Below are 24046 nucleotides of genomic sequence, written 5' to 3'. Positions count from 1 at the left end.
GTTGAAGAGAGCAGACATGTTTTCTCTGTACTGAAGTGAAAGACAGGAATAAAAGCAATGTAGATGCATTTCTGTCTGTGTCTGATTCCCCTCCCTGGGGATATGCTGGAGAGCAGGGAGGAGGAGAGCAGTTGGTGTGTTTTTCTCACAGCCTGAGGAAAATCGCCGGAACGGACCTCGTGTGTTTTTCCTGCCGGGAGTCGCCGGAGGGAGGTCAAAGGAATTCAGCCGGTGCCTCGACAGATAGGCACATACCTCTGACCGGCCCTGAATTCTGACAGTTCGTCCACCTTAGCCTTGAGAGCAAAGGGAACCCGGCGTGGCTTTAGCTTGATGGGGGCGACTTGTGGATCAAGGCTAAAGGAGATGGGCGTACCTGTATATTGCCCCAAGGTGCCGTCAAAAACCTCGGCAAAGTCTTTGACCAGACCCTCAGTCTCTGCGTTAGAGATGCAGTTGATGCCGGTGACTTCCAGGCCGAGGGCATCAAACCAGTCTAGCCCTAGGAGGCTTGGCCGCTGACCTTTGACCACCACCAACCCGAAAAATCCTTGAAGGCGATCCGGAACCGGCCAACGCCTACCACGGGAATGTCGTTTCCCTGATAGTCTCTCAGGTGTACGCGGTGAGAGTCGAGTTGCCTTTTGGACACTCTGGGTACCAGTCTTTTGATGGTGCTCCAAGACACGATGGACAGGGCAGACCCGGTGTCAATCTCCATGTCACATGGAGCTCCTTCAATGAGCACCGTGACGTTCAGCTTGCGTCGCGTAGGCGAGTCAGTTTGGCCAATCGTGGTTCCAGACGGGCAGCGGCAGTTGGTGAGAGCGAAACAACTTTCCTTGGCAGACTGGAGTGAAGACTTGGACTTGCGAGTCGATGAAGGGGGGGTGTCAGACAGAGCCGATCGGCAGACCTTAGCAATGTGGCCCCTTCTGGAACACTTCCTACAGATGGCGTCTCTGAATCGACACTTGGCACAGGAATGGTTGCCTCCGCAGCCGGCACATTCCGGTTGGCCCTTGGACTTCTGTTGGAACTTCCTGCACTCCTGCTTTGTCTGGTGCACGTCATCGTCTTCACTGGAGGATGCCTCATCAGTGCTGGCTTCTTCATGATGCACCGGAACTGGCTTCCTAGCAAGACGCGGGCTGCTGGACTTGCAGATCTCCTGGGCGGAGCGTTCAGCAGCTTCTGAGGCCACAGCCTCCTCAATGGCTTTCTGTAGCGTGAGGTCTGGCTTGGCGAGGAGACGCCGTTGCAGATGGATGCCCCGGACCCCGCAGATGGATGCCCCGGACCCCGCAGACGATTCGATCCAACAGGGCATTGTCTAAGTCTCAGAACTCGCAGTGCATTGCAGCCTGTCGCAGGGCAGTGGTGTAGTTGTTGGCAGGCAGCAATCTTGGACGGCTTTGGTGCGTAGTGGTTGCGGAGCTTCTCTTGGCTCGTGTCCCACGGTGTTGCCTGGACTGCTTCAGGCGCAACCAATGCTCGGGCCGTCTCAAACACCTCAGGCCCACAGAGGCTGAGGAATAGGCCCCGCTTACGTTCCTGTGATACTTGTGTCAGCTCGTTGGCTTGGAGGTAGCAGTCGAACCGAGCGAGGTAGGAGTTCCATGATTCAGAGGCTGGCGCAAACGGCGGTAGAGGCACAAGTGAAGCCATGATTCCAATGCCGGCGTGAAGGGCGATGGATGGAACACCGTGCACTAGCCAGAACAGTCAGCTCTGAATTGGTTCTGTTCAGTGATTCAGCTCTGCTCAGAGGTGGCTGCATCTGGCTGTGCTCTGATGTCCATCAATCCCATCCTCGTCGCCAGTGTTAAGTTGTGGGCGAACATAGCAGACGACACAGCAATTTCTCCAGAGCAGCTCTTTACTTGTACGCTGGCAGAACTGAACAGCAAACAGCTCAGCCGGCCTGCTTTTATAGGCAGCCGGCTGTCAACATTGTAGCAACAACAACCCAGAGTTTCCCGCCTAAAATAACTGACGTGGACCTGAGTGAAAACTATCTACAGACCTGAGTGAAAACTATCTACAGTATCCCCCTGCTGGCCAGGGTGAAACTTCAGTACATAACAGAGATGGTGGGACAGTGTTCTCGAAGCTACCAGCATGAGTTTGACCAAACTGCGGGAGCCAGTGGAAGACAGGAGTGCCTGGTGTGCTCTGGTCCAGGGGGTCACGAAGAGTTGGACACAACTAAAGGACTAAACAACAAAATAAAAAAGAAAGAAATGCAGTAGCAAGATTTACCAACCATCCAGGAGTGGCAGGTGAAGATGATAGATTTTGCGGAACTTGCCAATTTGACAGTAAGGATCCGGGACCAAGGGGACCAAAGATACAATAACAATTGGAATAAATTTATTGAATATATAAAGGAGAACAACAAAAATATGAAACTCTGAAACTCTGGCTGGTTTCAGAGAGAATCTGCTCCTCAGGCTTTAAGTCTTGAAGCTTCAGGGGGTGCGACACCCTCGGAGCAGATGTTTCGAGCTCAAGGTTGATCTGGGAGAAGCATTTAGGAGCCTGGGGCGGGAACAGATCACAGCCGTCCTCCATCGCACGCAGCAGGGATCATTTGAAGTCAACCTGAGCAGGAGGAAGCGAGATTGGATCAAGCCGGCTCAGAGGTTGCGGCTCTGATCTGCTTTCTGAAAGCCCCTTTGATGTGGAGCCAGAACATTCCCAGCTACGCAACCGTCTCCCTGCCGGCACATCTGAGATCAAGAAACGCGCCCTGACAGACCAGGCCTCGGACCTGGTTTCCATTAAGAAGTCAAACAGCTGTGAACTGGCTCGCCTGAATTAAGAGAGAAATATTAGCCCAAGGTCTCTGAAGGAGGGCTAGGAGAGGAAAGCAAAGGCTCCCTTTCGTTCTCATCGACTTGAATCGTCATTGTTATGTACTGAGTTGAATAGGATCCAAAATGCAGCAGTCTGATTTGTCCTAGAACAATAGGATTCAGAATGCAGCAGTCTGATTTGTCCTAGAACAATAGGATTCAGAATGCAGCAGTCTGACTGGTCCTAGAACAATAGGATCCAAAGTGCAGCAGTCTGACTGGTCCTAGAACAATAGGATTCAGAATGCAGCAGTCTGATTGGTCCTAGAACAATAGGATTCAGAATGCAGCAGTCTGATTGGTCCTAGAACAATAGGATCCAAAATGCAGCAGTCTGATTGGTCCTAGAACAATAGGATTCAGAATGCAGCAGTCTGACTGGTCCTAGAACAATAGGATCCAAAAGGCAGCAGTTTGATTGGTCCTAGAACAATAGGATTCAGAATGCAGCAGTCTGACTGGTCCTAGAACAATAGGATTCAGAATGCAGCAGTCTGATTGGTCCTAGAACAATGCAGCAGTATGATTGGTCCACAGGAGCCACCCAATCCAGCTCCAGATGGAAGTGAATCCACAACCTGATTGGCCTACAGGAGAATTCCGGAATTAGCCAATCACGTGGGGCCCATTGTGTAAATAATGTATATAAAGCAGATACTTTGGGGGAACATCCATTCCTCCTCACCACTATGAGCTGAATAAAGAGCATGAAATCCACTCTCGACTCTGAGTATATTTCAGTCATGCTGGTTGCGGGGTTCCTACAAAACATGGCTGCCTGAGGAGAGGCCAGCCAAAGACATTTTGCAGCCTGAGGCAACCTAAGGCACATGGGGCACAAGCAGCCCACGGGGGTGATTTAACTGGCCCCCGAGCCGCCTGCTCAGCAAGTCCCCGCATACTGCGCTAAACCGGCGCGGGAAATCGTGTCTGCGTAGACGCCGAAAATCATGTCTGCGCAGACGCAGACCCCAGAAATTGCCGGCGCAGGCACTCACACACACGCGTGATCTGGCCCACAGAGGGATCTCCGCTGGAGTGAACTGCCCAGGTAAGGTAATTCTTGCCAACCCCTGATGTAACCTGTCTCCTCTTTTCCTGGCTAAACACACCTAGCTCCTTCAACTCTTCCTCATAAGACTTGGTTTCCAGACCCTTGATCACCTTGGTTCTCTTCCTTGAGGCGAGCTGAGGCAATTGCCTCGGGTGGCAGGATCTAGAGAGGCAGCAGATCCTGATGTAGATTGCTATTCCCTACTCGTTCCTGAGATCTCCTGCACTCGCCGCTTTCCCCCCGGTGGGGAGGAAAAGCACCATTTTGTCATTCACCTCAGGAGCCAAAATGTATCAGGGTCACCTGGCAGAATCGGGAGGAACAGGTAGGGGAGCTACCAGCGGCCCCCCAAAAAAACTTCCGCATCCTTATCTCTCTCTTTCTCTCTCTCTCTCCAAATAAACTGCAACTCCTCCAAGCAACTTCAGCAAAGGCTGAGGGTGCCTCGCATACAGATTCTGAGAATGAGGAGATGTGAGAGATCTTATCAGCAAAGGAACTAGCAAACATCTCGAAGTGGGAGGCCAAAGAGTAAATCTTCCAGCCTCTTTGATCTCCTAAGCACTCTTATTTCTTAGACATGTTACACAAGCTAGTCAGAGACTTGTTATGCAAGTTTCGCAGGACGGGGTAGCAGTGCTGCGCTACATCAGGCCGCAGGTAGGGCTTGAATTTCTGAATGCCCTCCCAGATTTATTTATTTTTTTAAACCCCCACAAATCCTCCTCTTTGCATGTAGAAATCTAGCACGAGAGAGTGCGAGGTTTTGCAAAGGCTTCTGGCTTACCGCGAATAGGCAGCTTTTTTCACATGGGTGAGAGGCAACTTAGGGACGCGGGTGGCACTGTGGGTTAAACCACAGAGCCTAGGGCTTGCCGCTCAGAAGGTCAGCGGTTCGAATCCCTGCAACGGGGTGAGCTCCCGTTGCTCAGTCCCTGCTCCCGCCAACCTAGCAGTTTGAAAGCACGTCAAAGTGGAAGTAGATAAATAGGTACCACTCTGGCAGGAAGGTAAACAGGGTTTCCGTGAGCTGCTCTGGTTTGCCAGAAGTGGCTTAGTCATGCTGGCCACATGACCCGGAAGCTATACGCCGGCTCCCTCAGCCAGTAAAGCGAGATGAACGCTGCAACCCCAGAGTCGGCCATGACTGGACCTAATGGTCAGTGGTCCCTTTACCCTTTTTAAGGGACAACTATATGGAAGTGAGAGCTGGACCATCAAGAAGGCAGATCGCCGAAGAATGGATGCTTTTGAATTATGGTGTTGGAGGAGACTCTTGAGAGTCCCATGGACTGCAAGAAGATCAAACCTCTCCATTCTGAAGGAAATCAGCCCTGAGTGCTCACTGGAAGGAAAGATCCTGAAGCTGAGACTCCGAGACTTTGGCCACCTCATGAGAAGAGAAGACTCCCTGGAAAAGACCCTGATGTTGGGAAAGATAGAGGGCACAAGGAGAAGGGGACGACAGAGGACGAGATGGTGGGACAGTGTTCTCGAAGCTACCAGCATGAGTTTGACCAAACTGCGGGAGGCAGTGGAAGACAGAAGTGCCTGGCATGCTCTGGTCCAGGGGGCCACGAAGAGTCGGACACGACTAAACGACTAAACAACAAAAGGGACAACTGAACTATGAGTTGTGTCCTGTTCAGAGCAGACTCACCATAGATAACAGGTTCGTTGATTTCAATTGTTCTACTCTGAGTAGGACCAGCCCTGAAAACTACCCATGGTCTGAAATTGTACAGTCAGGGCTTGTACCATGTCACACTTCACAATGCCAGGGTTAGGTAACGGGGTGACAGATATTGGACTCCAACTCCCATCAGCTCCTGCCCATTTAGCCCAATAGTCAGGGATGGTGGAAAATGGGGTCCAATACCTGGAGGTCACTACGACAGGTGCCCTGGAGAGATGCTGCCAGCCAGGGTAGTATTATGCTAGTCTGACTCAATCTACGGCGGGTTTCTGGGTTCTAGGTTCAATCCTGCTGCCTGATGAGATCCTGAAGAGTCATTGCCAGTCAGAGTTGGCAGTACTAACCTAACCAATATGACTTAGGTCCAAGCTATCTGAAAGACTGTTTTTTCCCCATATATACCTGCCTGTTCTGAGATATTTTGGGGGTGCCCTTTTCTTAGTCCTGCCACCTTCACATACATGCTTGGTGGGGATGCAAGAGAAGGCCTTCTCGGTGATGGCTCCTCCCGGAAAATTCTGGAACTCGCTCCCTAGAGAATCCAGACTGGCTCCCTCCTTGCTATCTTTCTGCTGGCGGGTGAAGAAGACCTGCTTGTTCATTTACAGCCTGTAATGCTTTGAAAGAGAATATGATGAAAATGATGTATAGATGGTATATTACACCAGTGAAACTAGCTAAAATGTATAAGAGAAATAATAAATGTTGGAAATGTAAAGAAAAAGAAGGAACATTTTATCATATGTGGTGGGAATGTAAAAAAGTAAAGAACTTCTGGGAAATGATATATAATGAGATGAAAAAGATGTTGAAATATACATTTTTTAAAAAAACAGAAGCATTTTTACTTGGTATTATAGGTCAGGACATTAATAGGCAAGATGTTTTTATATGCAACAACTGCGGCAAGAGTATTGTTAGCCCAGAAATGGAAACAAGAAGAAATTCCGACAAAGGAAGAATGGCAGACGAAATTAATGGACTATGCAGAATTGGACAAAATGACAGGAAGGATTCGAAACCTGCGGGACCAGAGATTTGCAGAAGATTGGAAGAAGTATATGAATTACTTGAAGAGCAACTGTAATCAACAAATTACGCTAGTAAGACTATAAGAAGTTCTGTAAGGAGAAATATATGAAGTGTTACAAAGTAGAAAAAGATAGAGTTATTGGTTATGAGTTTGAAATGTAATAGGGAAGATAAGAAATGCATACTAAGAGATTAGATTGAAAATTTTTCAAACAGGATTGATGGAAGTCAAAAATTTGAATAAGATGTAAAAGTATGTTTAATTACTGTTGGAAATGGTATGTTAAAAAAAACTAATAAAATAAATAAATAAATAAATAAATAAATAAATAAATAAATGACCTGCTTGTTCCAACAGTCTTGCAGGAACTGACTGCTTATAATGAAAGTGCTGGCACTGTTTTTATTGTAATTATCTGTATGTTTTTAATATTGATTATGAATGCCATGGCACATTGTGACCCTTACAATATGACTTTTGTTGTAATTGTTCTGTTTAGCTTATTCTTCTTGTTGTTTTACAGAACGTCATTGTTCTACTGATGATTTGTAATGGTTTTACTGAGAACTTGTTAATCATTCCATACGATTTATGTTGCGTTCGCGATGTTCTATTATGTTATCACTGCTTGTGAGCCGCTTTGTGATTCACGAATGAATCACAATGGAAAGCGGCATAAAAATATGAGAAATATAATGAACGGATGGAAAAATGAAACGGATGAATGAATAATAGATATTACAGCTTGCATACGAAACAGAAACAGCTAGAAACACAAAAAATAACGACAATAATTAAAAAGTGAACATTAATAGAATTAAAGCTACTTTCATAGTTTTTAAAATACTGCTGTTGTTGTTTTCTACGCTTTTAGCTGTTACCTTTTTATTTGTAAGCTGGCTTGAGTCCCTGCTAGGGAAAAGGGTGAGGTATACATAGAAGAAGAAGAGGAGGAGGAGGAGGAGGAGGAAGAAGAATTTATTATTTATACCCCGCCACTCTGGACGGCTTCCACCAAAGTAACAAAATACAGTAGTCTGTTAAACATTAAAAGCTTCTCTAAACAGGGCTGCCTTCAGATGTCTTCTAAAAGTCTGGTCATTGTTCTTCTCTTTGACATCTGATGGGAGGGCGTTCCACAGGGCGGGTGCCACTACTGAGAAGGCCCTCTGCCTGGTTCCCTGTAGCTTGGCTTCTCGCAATGAGGGAACTGCCAAAAGGCCCTTGGAGCTGGACCTCAGCGTCCGGGCAGAACAATGGAGGTGAAGACGCTCCTTCAGGTATACTGGGCCTTTTAGGGCTTTAAAGGTCAGCACCAAGACTTTGAATTACGCTCAGAAACGTACTGGCAGCCAATGTAGGTCTTTCAAGACCGGTGTTATGTGGTCTCAGCGGCCGCTCCCAGTCACCAGTCTAGCTGCCACATTCTGGATTAGTTGTAGTTTCCGCGTCACCTTCAAAGGTAGCCCCACGTAGAGCGCATTGCAGTAGTCCAAGCAGGAGATAACCAGAGCATGCACCACTCTGGCAAGACAGTCCGTGGGCAGATAGGGTCTCTTCCTGCGTACCAGATGGAGCTGGTAAACAGCTGCCCTAGACACAGAATTGACCTGCACCTCCATGGACAGCTGTGAGTCCAAAATGACTCCCAGGCTGCGCACCAGGTCCTTCAGGGGCACAGTTACCCCATTCAGGACCAGGGAATCCTCCACACCTGCCCACCTCCTGTCCCCCAAAAACAGTACTTCTGTCTTGTCAGGATTCAACCTCAATCTGTTAGCCACCATCCATCCTCCAACCGCTTCCAGACACTCACACAGGACCTTCACTGCCTTCACTGGTTCTAATTTGAAAGAGAGGTAGAGCTGGGTATCATCTGCACATTGATGGACACCTAGCCCAAACCCCTGATGATCTCTCCCAGCAGCTGCATGTAGATGTTGAAAAGCATGGGGGAGAGGATGGAGCCCTGAGGCACCCTACAAGTGAGAGCCCAGAGGTCTGAACACTCATCCTCCACCACCACTTTCTGGACACGGCCCAGGAGGAAGGAGCGGAACCACTGTATGTCAGTGCCCCCAGCTTCCAGCCCCTCAAGACGGTCCAGAAGGATGTTATGGTCAATGGTATCAAACGCCGCTGCAAGATCCAGCAGAACTAGGAAACAGTTCTCACCTTTGTCCCTAGCCCGCCAGAGATCATCAACCAGCGCGACCAAGGCAGTTTCAGTCCCATGATGAGGCCTGAATCCCGACTGGAAGGGATCCAAACGGTCCGCTTCTTCCAGGCGTGCCTGGAGTTGTTCAGCAACCACCCGCTCAATCACCTTGCCCAAGAATGGAAGATTTGAGGAGAAGAAGAAGAGGAGGAGGAGGAGGAGGAATAGCAGGAAATATTTTTAGTTTAAGATGATATTGGAAAGCTGTTACATGCAGGTAGAATGAAATTCGGAAGGGAGGGATTTGGGGAAGTCAGTTAACAATGTAAATAAAATTGGGCTTTTAAGGGATATGGGATTAAGGTTGCTTTTTTATTGTTGTTGTTTTGTTTTTGTTTTTTAGTATTGTATTTTTTTCCCCTTTGGTATTTTTTTTGTCTTTTTCTGTCATATTTGTTATAATTGTGGAAAACTCAATAAAAAAAATTGAAAAAAGAAGAGGAGGAGGAAGAGGAAGAGGAAGAAGAAGAAGAGGAGGAGGAGGAGGGGGAGGAGGAGGAGGAGGAAGAAGAAATTGTAACTCCAGATGTTGTTGGACTCCACCTCCTATCACCCCCCAGCCTGCAAGGCCAAGGATGATGGAAAATCATAGAATCATAGAACTGTAGAGTTGCAAGGGACCCCAAGGGTCATTTAGTCCAACCCCATGCAGTGCAGGAATCTTTTGCCCAACATGGGGCTCGAACCCTCAACCCTGAGATTAAGAATCTCCTGCTCCACCGACTCAGCTACCGTGTTGGGTCTCCCAAGCATGATGTGCAGCTGGGGCTGAGGAACCTGTGCCTCCCCCAAAGTTGTTAGACCACAACTCCCTCCACCCCTTGGACCCTGGGCCATGCTGTCTAGGGCTGTCAAGAACCGGAGTCCGTCAACATCAGGAGCACAATGGATTTCCCCCTTCCGTGATGCAGAGAACAGCTCTGAAGCTCTCCATCTGTCGGGATGTTAACGGAAAAATCCGAGGGACAAAAACAAAGACACTGACCAGGATAACTTGGAGCAAAACAGCATCCTGTAGGCTTGGCCTTTATTGAATACAGTCGCAACAGGACTCCCACCCGCAACAAGATGAAGCAAAATGGAAGCCCAGAACAAAAGAAGACCCCAACTTTTATTAGTTACTAATCCCCCAAGCTACACTCCTAAGACTTCATCATAGAAAGGAGGGGTTGAGGGAGGAGTTGTGGTGGTAACCTGAGTGTCCTGTCACCTGGCTGGTTCCCCCTTTCCTCCCTCCCCATGAGTACTTTCCAGGTGACAAAGGGGAGTTGGCAGTTTCCTGCCCCCAGAGGGAAGAGCTGATCATTGTCATTTGTTCCAGTCCGTGTTGAATCCACTCCCATATGCAAGTTCTTTGTGAACTTGATGGTCTTCTGCCTAGGACCATCAGGGTTGGCATAGCAACTGGGCAGGGCCTCCTGTGTATGTGCTGGTATGCTCAAGGGATTATGACTGGCCTGTATTAAACCTTCCCCATTTTGTAGTCCTTCCTTCATGGAGTAAAATAAAAGTGGAACGGTGCAGATCCGATGTATGGTTGATTTTCTATGAATTTATAACAGAAGCGTCGAGTATGTCGTGTGTGTGTGTGTGAGTGTGTGTGTGTGAAGTTTGTACAAACTGAATGATTGAGGGGGGGTGTTTCCTACGACAGGGACACAATACTGGCGGCGAAGGCGGACTCTACAAATGCCAAGCATCAATTAACCAGGCGCAGCAGGCACAGATCGCAGGGGTTAAGGCGCCATTGCGTCAGCATCGTTGCACAGCAAGCATGGCTCCAGATGATCCCGGCGAAACGAACTGCTCTCATAAAGAACTGTCTCCAATTTTCCTTTCCCTCTTCTCTGCATCTGTTTCTGTTTTGGGGTTGATATTTTTCCAGCCCTGGGGCAAGAGAGGCTCTCCGGAGGAGCCCAACTTTTAAGGCCGCCAGTGGCATCCAGATCGAAAAGAGGAGGCCGGCGGTATTTGTTTAGCTCCGAAAACACAAACGCCAAGATGGCAAAGGCCACGCATTCCGTGGGGATCTCCGAAGGTTTAAGGAAAAGAAAAGGGAAAAGATGAGCCAGAAAGGGATGGAATCTTTTGGCTCTCGTTCCCAATACATTGTGCGGGAGTGTTTGGCTGGGAGGGGGTCTGGGGAGGGAGCCATTCTAGGAAGGAATAGGGGTAGTTCGTCTTCATGCCTGGAGAGTTAACTGGATCCAGAGCCCAGAAAGGCCATAGCCATAGCTGTCAACCGTCCCTTATTTGGCGGGAAAGTCCCTTATCCCAGTGCCGTGTCCCGATGCTGTCCCTTATTGATGATGTCCCTTAAATTTCCCGGGTTCCAGAGGAAGCAGCTCCTCTCCCTCCCTCCCTCCCTCCCTGCCGGCCAGGGAGGAGGGAGGCTCCAACTGTGTTGCTCACCCAATAAGGAGTCTGAGAATGACTGGGGGGTGGAGCTTGCATGCCTTGTGCCGATCAAATCGGCCGCCTTGCCTGGGGACTCGCCTTTGCTCAGCGCTTCCCAGCGGAGAGGTGACGGTGGTTTTCCTTGCCGCATCCCCTTTGCCGGGTTGCTGCGCTGTGAGAACCACCGCTTGAGGCTTCGTTTGGCTGCTGGCTGGGCTTTGTGCCTTTGGCTCAGAGGGGCTCAGAAGCTGAACATACCTGTGCCTGGAAAATCCCTTATTTTGGCTGTTGATCTCTTATTTTTGAGGCTGCTGGTCCCTTATTTTCAAATCTCTAAGTTGACAGCTATGGCCATAGCTCACTTGTAGAACATCTGCCTTGCACAATAAAGGTTCCAGGTTCAAGTCCTGAGGGGAAGTGTGTGGGACAGGTCTCAGTGTTCTGAATTCTGGGAATGGAGTTGAGAGACGCCCTAATCTGGGGAGAAAACAGCAAAGACCCCATGAAGAGAGCACAGCAGAGGTTATACTTTCTGAGAATCCTCTGGAAAAACAATCTCCTAAAGGACCTGTTGATGGCATTTTACCATTGTACTGTGGAGAGTGTATTAACTTATGGTCTGTGTGTGTGGTTTGGGAGCTGCATGGCCGGGGAAAAACAACGCTGTCCAGGGTTGCAAAGACTGCGGAGAGAATAACTGGGTGCCCTCTTCCCACCTTGGATCAAATCTACGCTTCCAGGTGCCATAAGAAAGCTGCAGAGATAGTGCAGGATAGTGCCCACCCCAGAAATGATCTCTTTCAGCTTCTGCCTTCTGGAAGAAGGTATAAAGACCAGGACTAGCCGCCTGAGAAACAGTTTCTACCCAAATGCGATTTTGGTTTTAAACACAGTGTAAGGTAGTCAATGCGATGCGGGTGGCGCTGTGAGTTAAACCACAGAGCCTAGGACTTGCCAATCAAAAGGTTGGCGGTTCGAATCCCTGCGACAGGGTGAGCTCCCGTTGCTCGGTCCCTGCTCCTGCCAACCTAGCAGTTCGAAAGCACATCAAAGTGCAAGTAGATAAATAGGTTTCCATGCGCTGCTCTGGTTCGCCAGAAGCGGCTTAGTCCTGCTGGCCACATGACCCGGAAGCTGTATGCCGGCTCCCTCGGCCAATAAAGCGAGATAATAATAATAATAATAATAATAATAATAATAATAATAATAATAATTTATTATTTATACCCCGCCCATCTGGCTGGGTCTCCCCAGCCACTCTGGGCGGCTTCCATAGAAACCAAAAATACAGTAAAATGATGAGCGCCGCAACCCCAGAGTCGGTCACGACTGGACCTAATGGTCAGTGGTCCCTTTACCTTTACTTATAGGAGTATATTGTATTTAATTATGGGGTATCAGAGTTTTTAGGAGGCTAACCAGGCTGGGATAGCACGGATAGCAGGCTTGTTGGTTTCTGAATGTCTGATGTAGATTTTCAATTTTGTTGTTCTGTATGGCACAATGACAATAAATATTATTGTATCGTATCGTATCGTATCGTATCGTATCGTATCGTATCGTATCGTATCGTATCGTATCGTATCGTATCGTACCATCTCCAGGTAGCAGGGAACCCAGCCTGAAACCCTTGAGAGCTGCTGCCAGTCAGTGTAGGCCATACTGAACTAGATGGAGCAATGATCTGACTCAGAATAAGGCAGCTTCCTATGTTCTTATGGCTCCTCCTCAGTCTGGTCCCTGACATTGAGTGAGCTGACATCCACATTGTATAATGCTAATGGCAGAGGAGCCTCTGGTGCTGATTGGCTTATTGCAGCCAACTAATCTGCATGGATTCCATGAATGGGCAGCATGGATTCCATGAATGAGAAGCAAAGTCAGGTCTTTTGGGGTGGGTGTGTTGGCAATGGGTCCCTTGGTAGGGTGCAACCCCTGGAGCTGCCTTTGAACACCCCCAGGGCTTCGCCTTGGATAGCTCAGTTCATAGAATCATAGAATTGTGAGTTCGAAGGGGTCCTGAGAGTCATCTAGTCTAACCCCCTTATAGTTGTCCTATAAGGGGATTTTACCTGCAACCTTGGCGTTATCAGCACTGCACTCAAACCAGCTGGGCTACCCAGGCTGGTTAGACTCGCAGTGTTTCCCAACCTTGTGCCTCCAGCTGGTTTTGGACTACAATTCCCATCATCCCTTGCCACTGGTCTTGCTAGTCAGGGATGATGGGAGTTGTAGTTCAAAAACAGCTGGAGGCACAAGGTTGGGAAACACTGGGTTAGAGCGTGGTGCTGATAACGCCAAGGTTACAGCTTTGATCCACGTTTCAGACAGCTGTGAACAGTGCCTCGCGGCCTAGGACCCCTGTACCTACGGGACCGCCTCTCCTGGTATGCCCCACGGAGGACCTTAAGGTCCATAAATAGCAACACCCTAGTGGTCCCAGGCCCTAAGGAAGTTAGATTAGCTTCAACCAGAGCCAGGGCCTTCTCAGTGATGGCTCCAGCCTGGTGGAACGCTCTGCCTCATGAGACCAGAGCCCTGCAGGATCTGATTTCTTTCCGCAGGAGCTGTAAGACAGAGTTGTTCCGCCTGGCCTTTGGTTGGAGCCAATTTGATTCCCTCCCTCTCTTTCTTTTTCCTTTCTCCTCCTGTGATGAGGCTGCATTTTAATACTTTAATGTTTCAGTATTTTAATGTTGTATTTTAATGTTGTTTTTAAATTGTATTCATTTAACTTGTTTTTATTATTGCTTGTTAGCCGCCCTGAGCCCGGCCTTGGCTGGGGAGGACGGGGTATAAATAATAATAATAATAATAATAATAATAATAATAATAATTACAATGGTACCTCGGGTTAAGAACTTAATTCGTTCCGGAGGTCCGTTCTTAACCTGAAACTGTTCTTAACCTGAAGCACCACTTTAGCTAATGGGGCCTCCTGCTGTTCTCATCCTGAAGCAAAGTTCTTAACCCGAGGTACTATTTCTGGGTTAGCCGAGTCTATAACCTGAAGCGTCTGTAACCTGAAGCGTCTGTAACCCGAGGTACCACTGTATTCCAGCAGAGGCTTGGACTACAATTCTGTGATTCTCCTACAACGATGTATCACAAGGGACATCTTCTGAGTGATGATGACTCTCTGCCTGCTAAACTTCCAAGGAATTTGGGGGGGCCCTGGAAACACTGTCAGACTAGAAACAAGATTTCAGCCAATCTGGTTTACTCACTTCCCACCCCTCACTTGTGGGTTGGGAGCCAGAGTGGGCGATCTTTATCACCAGCGTTTTCAATGTATACTTGGAAAACATGTCTGTGTGACGCAGTCCTTCTTTCCTTTCCCTTTTATTCTTCCTTGAGCAAGCAAACAAGCGTTTAATATCTGATGCCGTCAGAGTTCAGCGCAGACTGCAAAAGCCGACAGGCTTGGAAGCCACTATAAATAGCACAGCCCTTCTATTGTATTTCATCTGAATACATGTCACAACGCTCTTTTTATAGCCTTGCTGAACCTGATGTTTTCGTTGGCTGTTCAAACCCTGCGGACCAGAGAAGTCAGAGGATACGGCGGCCATAAAGACACCTCCTCTCTTTCTTCTTGAGGAATCCCATCTGTCCCCTACCTACTCTGAGCTCTGTTTCTTGGTCACTTTAGAGCGTGACAGAAAAGTTGGGAGCTGAACTCAAAAGCCAACTGCCAACCTTCCATCCCTTCCCACGCAGGGAAATTTATTTATTTATTCATTTAAGCAATTAAAATTTAACTCATTGCATTACTCTACTTGGGGAGGGGGAATAAAAGAGTTTTATGAAACCCTCAGCTCCTGACACTGGTACTCCCCATTTGTAAGAACACTTTCCTACGGAACTTTCCAAGTCATTTCTGTGCCCATTTCACAGAAACAGGAAGCAAAGGCATCAGAATTCTTTCGGGGGTTTTTTTAACAAAAACTCCAAGGTGCACCTATCAGAGCCTGGCGCAAAATGGTGGTTCGGGGGCGGAGCCACACCCACAAATCGTACACCAGAATGACCTGCATTCTACAAGTGCAAATCTGTATTTGACATACGACACATCAGTTAATCTGGCCCCAAACTCTTAATATTGGTTAGCAGTGTTGGAATCGGGGGGGGGGGGGATAGAACAGATCAAAAGCAACCAATTAATAATATTTGCATTCTGCAGACGAGGTTGAGCAATTAAAACAAGACCAAATTTATTTTCACTTGCTGATGTTACACTATCAGGCATCAGAAATATTCATTATATTATTTGTACCCGTCCCATCTGGCTGGTTTGCCCCCTCGCCAATCTTCTACAGCCCACCCAGTAGATCATAATCTACCTTCCATCTGTTGACTCCGTTCTAGACTGTGGTTAGCCACCTCCTCTCAATTCATTTTGTAGCAAGAATACAACGTGATCCCATTTGCCGCACCACAAATCCCTCTGAGCCACAGAGAAAGCGAAAGGAAAAAGTGCATTGGAACTCCGGATTCTTCCATCAAATTAACGCTCCACCGCTCATTATCCGTTTAATCATATTTGATAAGCCACTAAGCCAAACCACCTCACCCAGACCATGCAAAGGAGAAGAAGACATGTCTACTGAAATAGCTGGAAGTCCCACTGTCCTCGGGTACGCAGACCCAAGTCCCTCAGGAGCGGTCTTCACTTGCCGGACATGATCCGCAAGAATTCCTCGTAGTTGACCTGCCCATCTCCGTCCACGTCAGCCTCCTTGATCATGTCCTCCACCTCTTCGTCCGTCAACTTCTCACCTAGCTTGGTCATGATGTGGCGCAGCTCCGCAGCGCTGACGTAGCCGTTCCCATCCTTGTCGAAGACCCGAAAGGCGTTCCGGATTTCTTCCTCCCCATCGGAGTTCTGGATCTTCCTGGCCATCAAGGATAGGAACTCTGGGAAGTCCACAGTGCCATTCCCATCAGCATCCAGCTTATCGATCATTTCCTTGAGCTCGGCTTCTGTTGGGTTTTGCCCAAGAGACCTCATGACGGTGCCCAACTCGTTTGTGGTGATGGCACCATCTCCATCTTTGTCGAAGATCAGGAAGGCCTCCTTGAACTCAGCGATTTGGTCTTCTGAGAGATGTTCAGTCATGGCTTCCTCCTTGCTTCTGACAACTTCCACGGTCGCCCTGTGACTGCCTTGGCGTTCTCCGGCGCAATGAAGAAGTTCTTCTCTTCCCTTTTTTGGGAGTTGCCAAGAACCGCGGGTGTCTTCTCTGGCCCTCGGCCCAGGGATGAGCCACAATTTGGGGAAAGGTTAGGCAACACCCAGGTGGAGCTTCTGCTGGAGCAAAGTGAATCACGGGGAAGTAGGAGATCCACACCCTTTTAAGTTACACAACCTGCCTGTCCCGTTTGGGTAGAAGAGGCCAGAAGGTAGCGAACATTATTTTATTTTATTTTGGATTCCATGTAATTGGAGGAAGGGGAATCATGAAATTAGAAGTGTGGTTTTATAGCAAGGCCTTCATTTGGGGGCAAAAGCAGTTTGCAGAATCTTGGGATGCTAGAGGTAAAAGGGTTAAATTGTAAAGGACCCCCTGGATGGTTAAGTCCAGTCGAATTTGACTATGGGGTGCGGCGCTCATCTTTGTTTTCAGGCCGAGGGAGCCGGCATTTGTCCACAGACGAATCTTGGAGGTCCCAGGCCACAGGGAGGTTAGGCTGGCCTCAACCAGAGCCAGGGCCTTTTCGGCCGTGGCCCTGATCTGGTGGAACGCTCTGGTCCAAGAGACTAGGGCCCTGCGGGACTTGACATCTTTCCGCAGGGCCTGCAAGACAGAGCTGTTCCGCTAGGTCTTTGGCCAAGGCACAGTCTGACCTTTGGTAATCCTCATAGAACTCTAGCCCAGTGGTTGCCATTAATTTGATTTTGATTTGATTTTAGAATGAATTGATTTTAGAATGCTGTATTATTTTTCATAGGGACATGGGTGGCGCTGTGGATTAAACCACAGAGCCTAGGGCTTGCCGATCAGAAGGTAGGCGGTTTGAATCCCCGCGACAGGGTGAGCTCCTGTTTCTCGGTCCCTGCTCCTGCCCACCTAGCAGTTCAAAAGCACATAAAAGTGCAAGTAGATAAATAGGTACCACTCCGGTGGGAAGGTAAGCGGCGTTTCTGTTCGCTGCTCTGGTTTGCCGGAAGCGGCTTAGTCATGCTGACCACATGACCCAGAAGCTGTATGCCGGCTCCCTCAGCTAGTAAAGCGAGATGAGCGCCGCAACCCCAGAGTCGGCCACGACTGGACCTAATGGTCAGGGGTCCCTTTACCTTTATTATTTTACTGTTGTTAGCCACTCTGAGCCCGGCTTCAGCTGGGGAGGGCGGGATATAAATAAAATATTATTATTATTATTTATTATGGGCCCAGCAGGACTAAACTGCTTCTGCCACAACAGGACACCGAGATGGAAGCCAGAGCACATGGAAATGCCATTCACCTTCCCGCCAATAGATGACATAATAAGAGTTTATAACATTCGGCATGGCATGGGTGGAGAAAGGGATTTCTCCCCCTGTCATAAGTCTAGAATTTATAGGCATCCAAGGACGCGGAATGTTGGAAGATTCAGGACAGATCATTTCGCTTTGGAACTCCTGGCCTATTGAAATAAAGTACGTGCTTTCCTACTGGAGTCTCTTTGGCACCTGATAAAAAGGTTCTTGTTTAGACACGTCTACCCACATGCTTAGAAAGTTGGAATAATTTCAATCTTGTTTCAGTATGTTTCAATGCATGGTTTTGAATTTTCCCAGTTTTGCTGTTTTATCTTTTTGTAAACTGCTGGGACTTACCAATTAATAGGTGTATACATTTTATGAAACAAAGACAGACAGACAGACAGACAGACAGACAGACAGACAGACAGACAGACAGAAAGAAAGTTCTTCTCTTTTTATGAAGATTACCCACTCTGGGATCCCACAACTAATTCTCCCCTGGGGTCTCCTCGCTGGCCCAAACAGGACTAATTTAGCCAGCTAGCCCTGGTGATCATCTAATGTTTATTGGATGGATTTCCCCCCTAAATTGATTTTTGAATTCTGAATTTATTGTTATTCACGTTTTATACTGTATTTTACGCTGTTTTGGCTGAATCAATTGTTAATCAATTTATTGTTAGCCGCCCTGAGCCCGGTTTTCTGAACTGGGAAGAGTGGGGTATAAATAAAAATCTATTATTATTATTATTATTATTATTATTATTATTATTATCATCATCATAAGACTAGTACTTGCAGACATCCACTGAAGCTGACTGTTGGGAGATTCGGGACAGAGGAAGAAAGTCCTTCTTCACACAGCCCAGTGTTAAACTGTGGAACTCCCTCCCACAGGAAACTGTCATGGCCACCAACATGGACGGCTGTAATAAAAGGATTGGAGAAATTTATGGATGACTAAGGTGGCGCTGTGGGTTAAAGCCTCAGCGCCTAGGACTTGCCGATTGAAAGGTCGGTGGTTCGAATCCCTGCGGCGGGGTGCGCTCCCGCTGCTCGGTCCCAGCGCCTGCCAACCTAGCAGTTCGAAAGCACCTCCGGGTGCAAGTAGATAAATAGGGACCGCTTACCAGCGGGAAGGTAAACGGCGTTTCCGTGTGCGGCTCTGGCTCTGGCCAGAGCAGCGATGTCACGCTGGCCACGTGACCCGGAAGTGTCTCCGGACAGCGCTGGCCCCTGGCCTCTTAAGTGAGATGGGCGCACAACCCCAGAGTCTGTCAAGACTGGCCCGTACGGGCAGGGGTACCTTTACCTTTTTTTTAATGGCTGTGAGGTTGGAAGTGGTATGTTTCTGAATACCAGCTGATGGAAACTTCAGGAGAGGGAGAGTTGGTCTTGCACTCAGATCATGCTTGGAGGTTTCCCTAGAGGCACAAAATTGTTAGGGGTGCAAAATTTCCACACCCGGTGCTACCTCAATACAGCTGCAAGCTTCCGTCTCCAGGCTCCGTTGCAAACCAGGAAGCAACTTCTCCAGACAATGGAATGATTCTTCTTTTATGATCTCTGTGGTTTCGGTCTCCTGGGTGACACGGGAACCCTGAGGCAGTGCTCCCTCCCTTTCCCTCCCTCCCACCATCCCCTCCACAAAGCCCCGGGCACTGGCAACCCATCTAGATCAGCATCTAGATCAAGGGAAGTAATAGTGCCACTGTATTCTGCTCTGGTCAGACCTCACCTGGAATACTGTGTCCAGTTCTGGGCACCACAGTTCAAGAAGGACACTGACAAACTGGAACGTGTCCAGAGGAGGGCAACCAAAATGGTCAAAGGCCTGGAAACGATGCCTTTTGAGGAACGGCTAAGGGAGCTGGGCATGTTTAGCCTGGAGAAGAGGAGGTTAAGGGGTGATATGATAGCCATGTTCAAATATATAAAAGGATGTCACATAGAGGAGGGAGAAAGGTTGTTTTCTGCTGCTCCAGAGAAGCGGACACGGAGCAATGGTTCCAAACTACAAGAAAGAAGATTCCACCTAAACATTAGGAAGAACTTCCTGACAGTAAGAGCTGTTTGACAGTGGAATTTGCTGCCAAGGAGTGTGGTGGAGTCTCCTTCTTTGGAGGTCTTTAAGCAGAGGCTTGACAACCATATGTCAGGAGTGCTCTGATGGTGTTTCCTGCTTGGCAGGGGGTTGGACTCGATGGCCCTTGTGGTCTCTTCCAACTCTATGATTCTATGATTCTAACCCACCCTATGCCACTGACCACCGGGCTAATGTCAAACCTAGACCGCACTGGCAACCCATGCAATGCCACTGACCACCGGGCTAATGTCAAACCTAGACCGCACTGGCAACCCACGCTATGCCACTGACCACCGGGCTAATGTCAAACCTAGACCGCACTGGCAACCCACGCTATGCCACTGACCACCGGGCTAATGTCAAACCTAGACCGCACTGGCAACCCACGCTATGCCACTGACCACCAGGAAAATGTCAAACCTAGACCGCACTGGCAACCCACGCTATGCCACTGACCACCAGGAAAATGTCAAACCTAGACCGCACTGGCAACCCACACTATGCCACTGACCACCAGGAAAATGTCAAACCTAGACCAGTTTTCCCGTGCTTCCTCTTCAGCTGATGAGCTGCTGCCGGTGAAAACATAACTAAGTATATCAAGGTTAAATTTGCATTCATTGGACTTCCGGAGGCGGCGCCATCGGTAATGGCGGATTCCCTCTGAAACAGAGGGAGAATCTCCGCAGGAATCGGGTCCACCGCTACAGCGAAGCGGAGGACCCTTAAAAAACCTGCAGGCGGGAGAAGCCTGGGGCCGTGGGGCTCAGTGGGCACGCTTTGCGCCCCCCCGAACTGTCAAAGGAGCTCTGAAAAGAGCTCCGGAGCGGGGCGGGGGTTCAGCGCTGTGCTGGAGCCGATCGCTACTTCTGCGGAGAGAAGCTGCATAGCAGTTACCGGAGAGCGCTGGCCTTTTTCCTGTGAAACGTCAGATTAAAACAGCTATCCGTGAGTAAGAATTTGGAACTTGGAAAAGATCAAAGCTTAAGACCTATAAAATTTGGACTTTGAATTTGAACTTGATTGGACTTTGAATTTCAATTGATTGGACTTTGAATTTGAACTTGATACTTTGATCGGGACTTTGAACTTGAATTTAAACTCGGACCTGAAATCGGTAAAGTGCAAACAGGAAGTCCGCTTTGCCGATCCTGTAAATAGAATGAAAGCAAGGGACAAGGGAGCTTTGAACCATTGATTTTTCTTTCATATAGAGCTAAATTTCACTGTCAGATTAAAAGAAAAAATCCACCGCTCTACATTTGATATTGGTCTGTTGGTCTGCTTTAAACAATTGCAAGGCTACTCTGAAAGCACTGTTTTATGGACATTGTAACTTTTGTTGAACTCTGAGAAGGACTGGCAACAATTTAAGGGAGCTTTTAAGTTTGTAACTGTTTTATTCCTGCAACAACTGGGAAGATAACTGGGGAGTTGATGAAGTTACTGTTTAACAACCATTGATGAAACAATTTGGTACTCTGCTCCCCTAGAGGAACTTTGTGTCATAGCTGGGGATTTTCCACTGCAGCTGTTATTGCTTATGGTCAAGAAGGAAGCTTGAGAACTGTGTGTGTGACCTTGATCTCTAGAGGCAAAGCAAAGCAATGGATGAGAAACAACTAGATAAGCCACAAGAAAAGCCTCCAGAAAAAGTATCCACAAGAGCCAAAGCTAAACAACAGCAGCAGCTGCAGGCACAGCAACAATTTCTGCATAGAAGAACATCATCAGCAGGACTTTCTGCCCCACAAGTTACAGAAAGGGAAGAACCAAAAGGAACAGGCTCGGACTCTGCAACATTAGACAAGATTTTACTGGCTTTACAAAATTTGACAGTTAAGATTGATGGCAAGGGCGTGCCAGCGCTCTCTCCGCTGGTTTCGGTTGAAGGGTCTTGGAGCCCTGACACCGATTCCTCCATCTCCCTCTCCTCTCTATTGGTGTCACGCTGAATTCCTTCCCTCCGACTGGTTCCCTCTCCGGCATCGCTCTGGAGCCCTGCCTCCGCTTTCGCTCTGATGTCAGTTCCCTGACACAAAGGAAAGAGGGGGGTTTGCCCTGCCGGACCTTAAGTTATATTATGAAGCAGCAGCTTTCTGCTGGCTGAAGGATTGGCTACTTCTTGAAGACACGGACATTTTAGATTTGGAAGGATATGATAATGTTTTTGGGTGGCATGCATATTTGTGGTACGGTAAAGCTAAAATTTATAAAGCATTTAAAAACCATATTGTCAGGAAAGCATTGTTTAATATCTGGATGAAATATAAAGATTTATTGGAAAATAAAACCCCAAGGTGGCTTTCACCTATGGAAGCAAAGGCCCTGAAAAAGCTTAATATGGAATCTAATTGGCCAAAATACTGGGAAATTTTGGAGCAGGAGGGAGACAAAGTGAAATTGCAGAGCTATGAGAAACTTAAGGACAAGGTGCGAGACTGGTTACACTATTTTCAAGTAAGAGAGGCCTATCATTTTGACAGGAAAATCGGTTTCCAGGTGGAAAAATCAAAGTTGGAAACAGAATTGTTAGAACCCAATGCTAAGACACTGTCGAGAATGTATAATCTGCTGTTGAAGTGGAACACTGAGGATGAAATGGTAAAATCGGCTATGATAAAATGGGCACAAGATGTTGGTCATAATATCATGTTTGTTGACTGGGAAAAGTTGTGGACCACCGGTATGAAATTCACGGCATGTAATGCCTTAAGAGAGAATATTATGAAAATGATATATAGGTGGTACATAAAGAAACTGAAGGGACATTCTTTCACCTTTGGTGGACGTGCCCAAGGATTAAGGCTTTCTGGGAGATGATATATAATGAACTGAAAAAGGTATTTAAGTATACCTTCTTGAAGAAACCAGAGGCCTTTCTCCTGGGCATGGTCGGCCAATTGGTGCCAAAGAAGGACAGAACCTTTTTTATGTATGCTACAGCAGCAGCAAGAGTACTTATTGCAAAGCATTGGAAGACGCAAGATCTACCCACCCTGGAAGAATGGCAGATGCAAGTAATAGACTATATGGAACTGGCTGAAATGACCGGCAGAATTCGAGATCAAGGAGAAGAGCAGGTGGAAGAAGATTGGAAGAAGTTTAAAGTCTATCTACAAAAACACTGTAAAATCTTTGAATGTTGAGGACATTGAAAAGGAAAAGAAGGGGTTCTAGTGACTGAGTTAAATAAGAGCACAAAGGGAGGGATCAAGAATTAAAATGAACAAAGACTGAGCTTGCTGAACTAATTATTACATAGAATACAAGATCGGGAGGCGGGTGGAAGTAAGGAAAATAAGGTTTTAAAGGTTATAACTGGAAAGTGAGGTTTTTTTATGTTAAAATCTCTTTTTTTCTTTTCTTTTTTTTTGTCTATGTTTTCTTTTTCTTTTGTAATGTTTGTGAAAATCTGCTTTTTTGTTCTTTTTTGTGAAAAATGCAATAAAAAATCATTATATATAAAAAAATTGCATTCATTGCTCTGTGCACTTTTGTCTCTGGCCCACGCATCACCAGCATCCGGCCCCCAGATGGCTGCCCAACAGGGAATGGGGCCCTCGGGCCCTCATCCACGTGAGTACAAGAAAGCGGCCTTCCTGTTCTCTGGATCTAATGTCCTCCTTCCCTCCCTCCTTGCTTCACTTCCTGGCAGGTTTTCTGGAGAAAAGATCTGGTGGCTCAGCGTGGTGCTTCTGATCTGACCATCATTTGTCATTTTAGTTTCTGGCCCCCATATGGGACCATCTTTCACCCTCCGTCATTTTCCGTAGGAACCCAAAGGCCTCTGACAGAACAAGAGCCATTTGCTTTTCCTCCTCCCTTCTCAGGGAACGCGTGTTTGGCTCAGAACTACTCTGAGATGGTTATTTTTCACATGCATCAGGGAATCAAGTTGTTTGGGGTTGTCCAATGCTCTGAAATCACCACCTTGAGACTCAGGGGTGGAGCCTTGAAGCTAAATACCTTAAGGACTTCCTCTCCACATATGTCCCAGACCTTGTGATCATCATCTGGGGCCTTTCTTCAAGTGCATCTTCCACAAGAGATCAGGAGAGCAGCAACCTGAGAACGGGGCCTTTTCTGTGGTGGCTCCCGTTTGTGGAATGCTTTCCCTAAGGAGATTCACCTGGCGCCATCACTACAGATCTTTAGTTGCCAGGCAAAAAAAAACCCCTCTTCTCCCAGGCCTTTGGCTAATTAAACATGGCCTTCTGACCTTCTGGCCTTCT

The 24046-nt window shown here is 47.6% G+C and overlaps 1 long non-coding RNA gene and 1 pseudogene across 2 annotated transcripts in view; both read right to left on the bottom strand.

Moving 5' to 3' along the window:
• LOC307225311 overlaps positions 1 to 24046 on the bottom strand; it is a 323071-nt gene that overhangs the window by 6512 nt on the left and 292513 nt on the right. The gene's annotated exons all lie outside the window — the stretch shown is intronic.
• On the bottom strand, positions 15442 to 16510 carry LOC307225271 (calmodulin pseudogene; annotated as a pseudogene). Its single transcript has one exon. The product of its transcript is annotated as a calmodulin pseudogene (transcript).

The sequence above is a fragment of the Podarcis cretensis genome (genome assembly GCF_951804945.1).
Source record: "Podarcis cretensis genome assembly, chromosome: 10".
Taxonomy (NCBI): Eukaryota; Metazoa; Chordata; class Lepidosauria; order Squamata; family Lacertidae; genus Podarcis; species Podarcis cretensis.
This window is presented reverse-complemented; position numbering and strand designations above follow the sequence as displayed.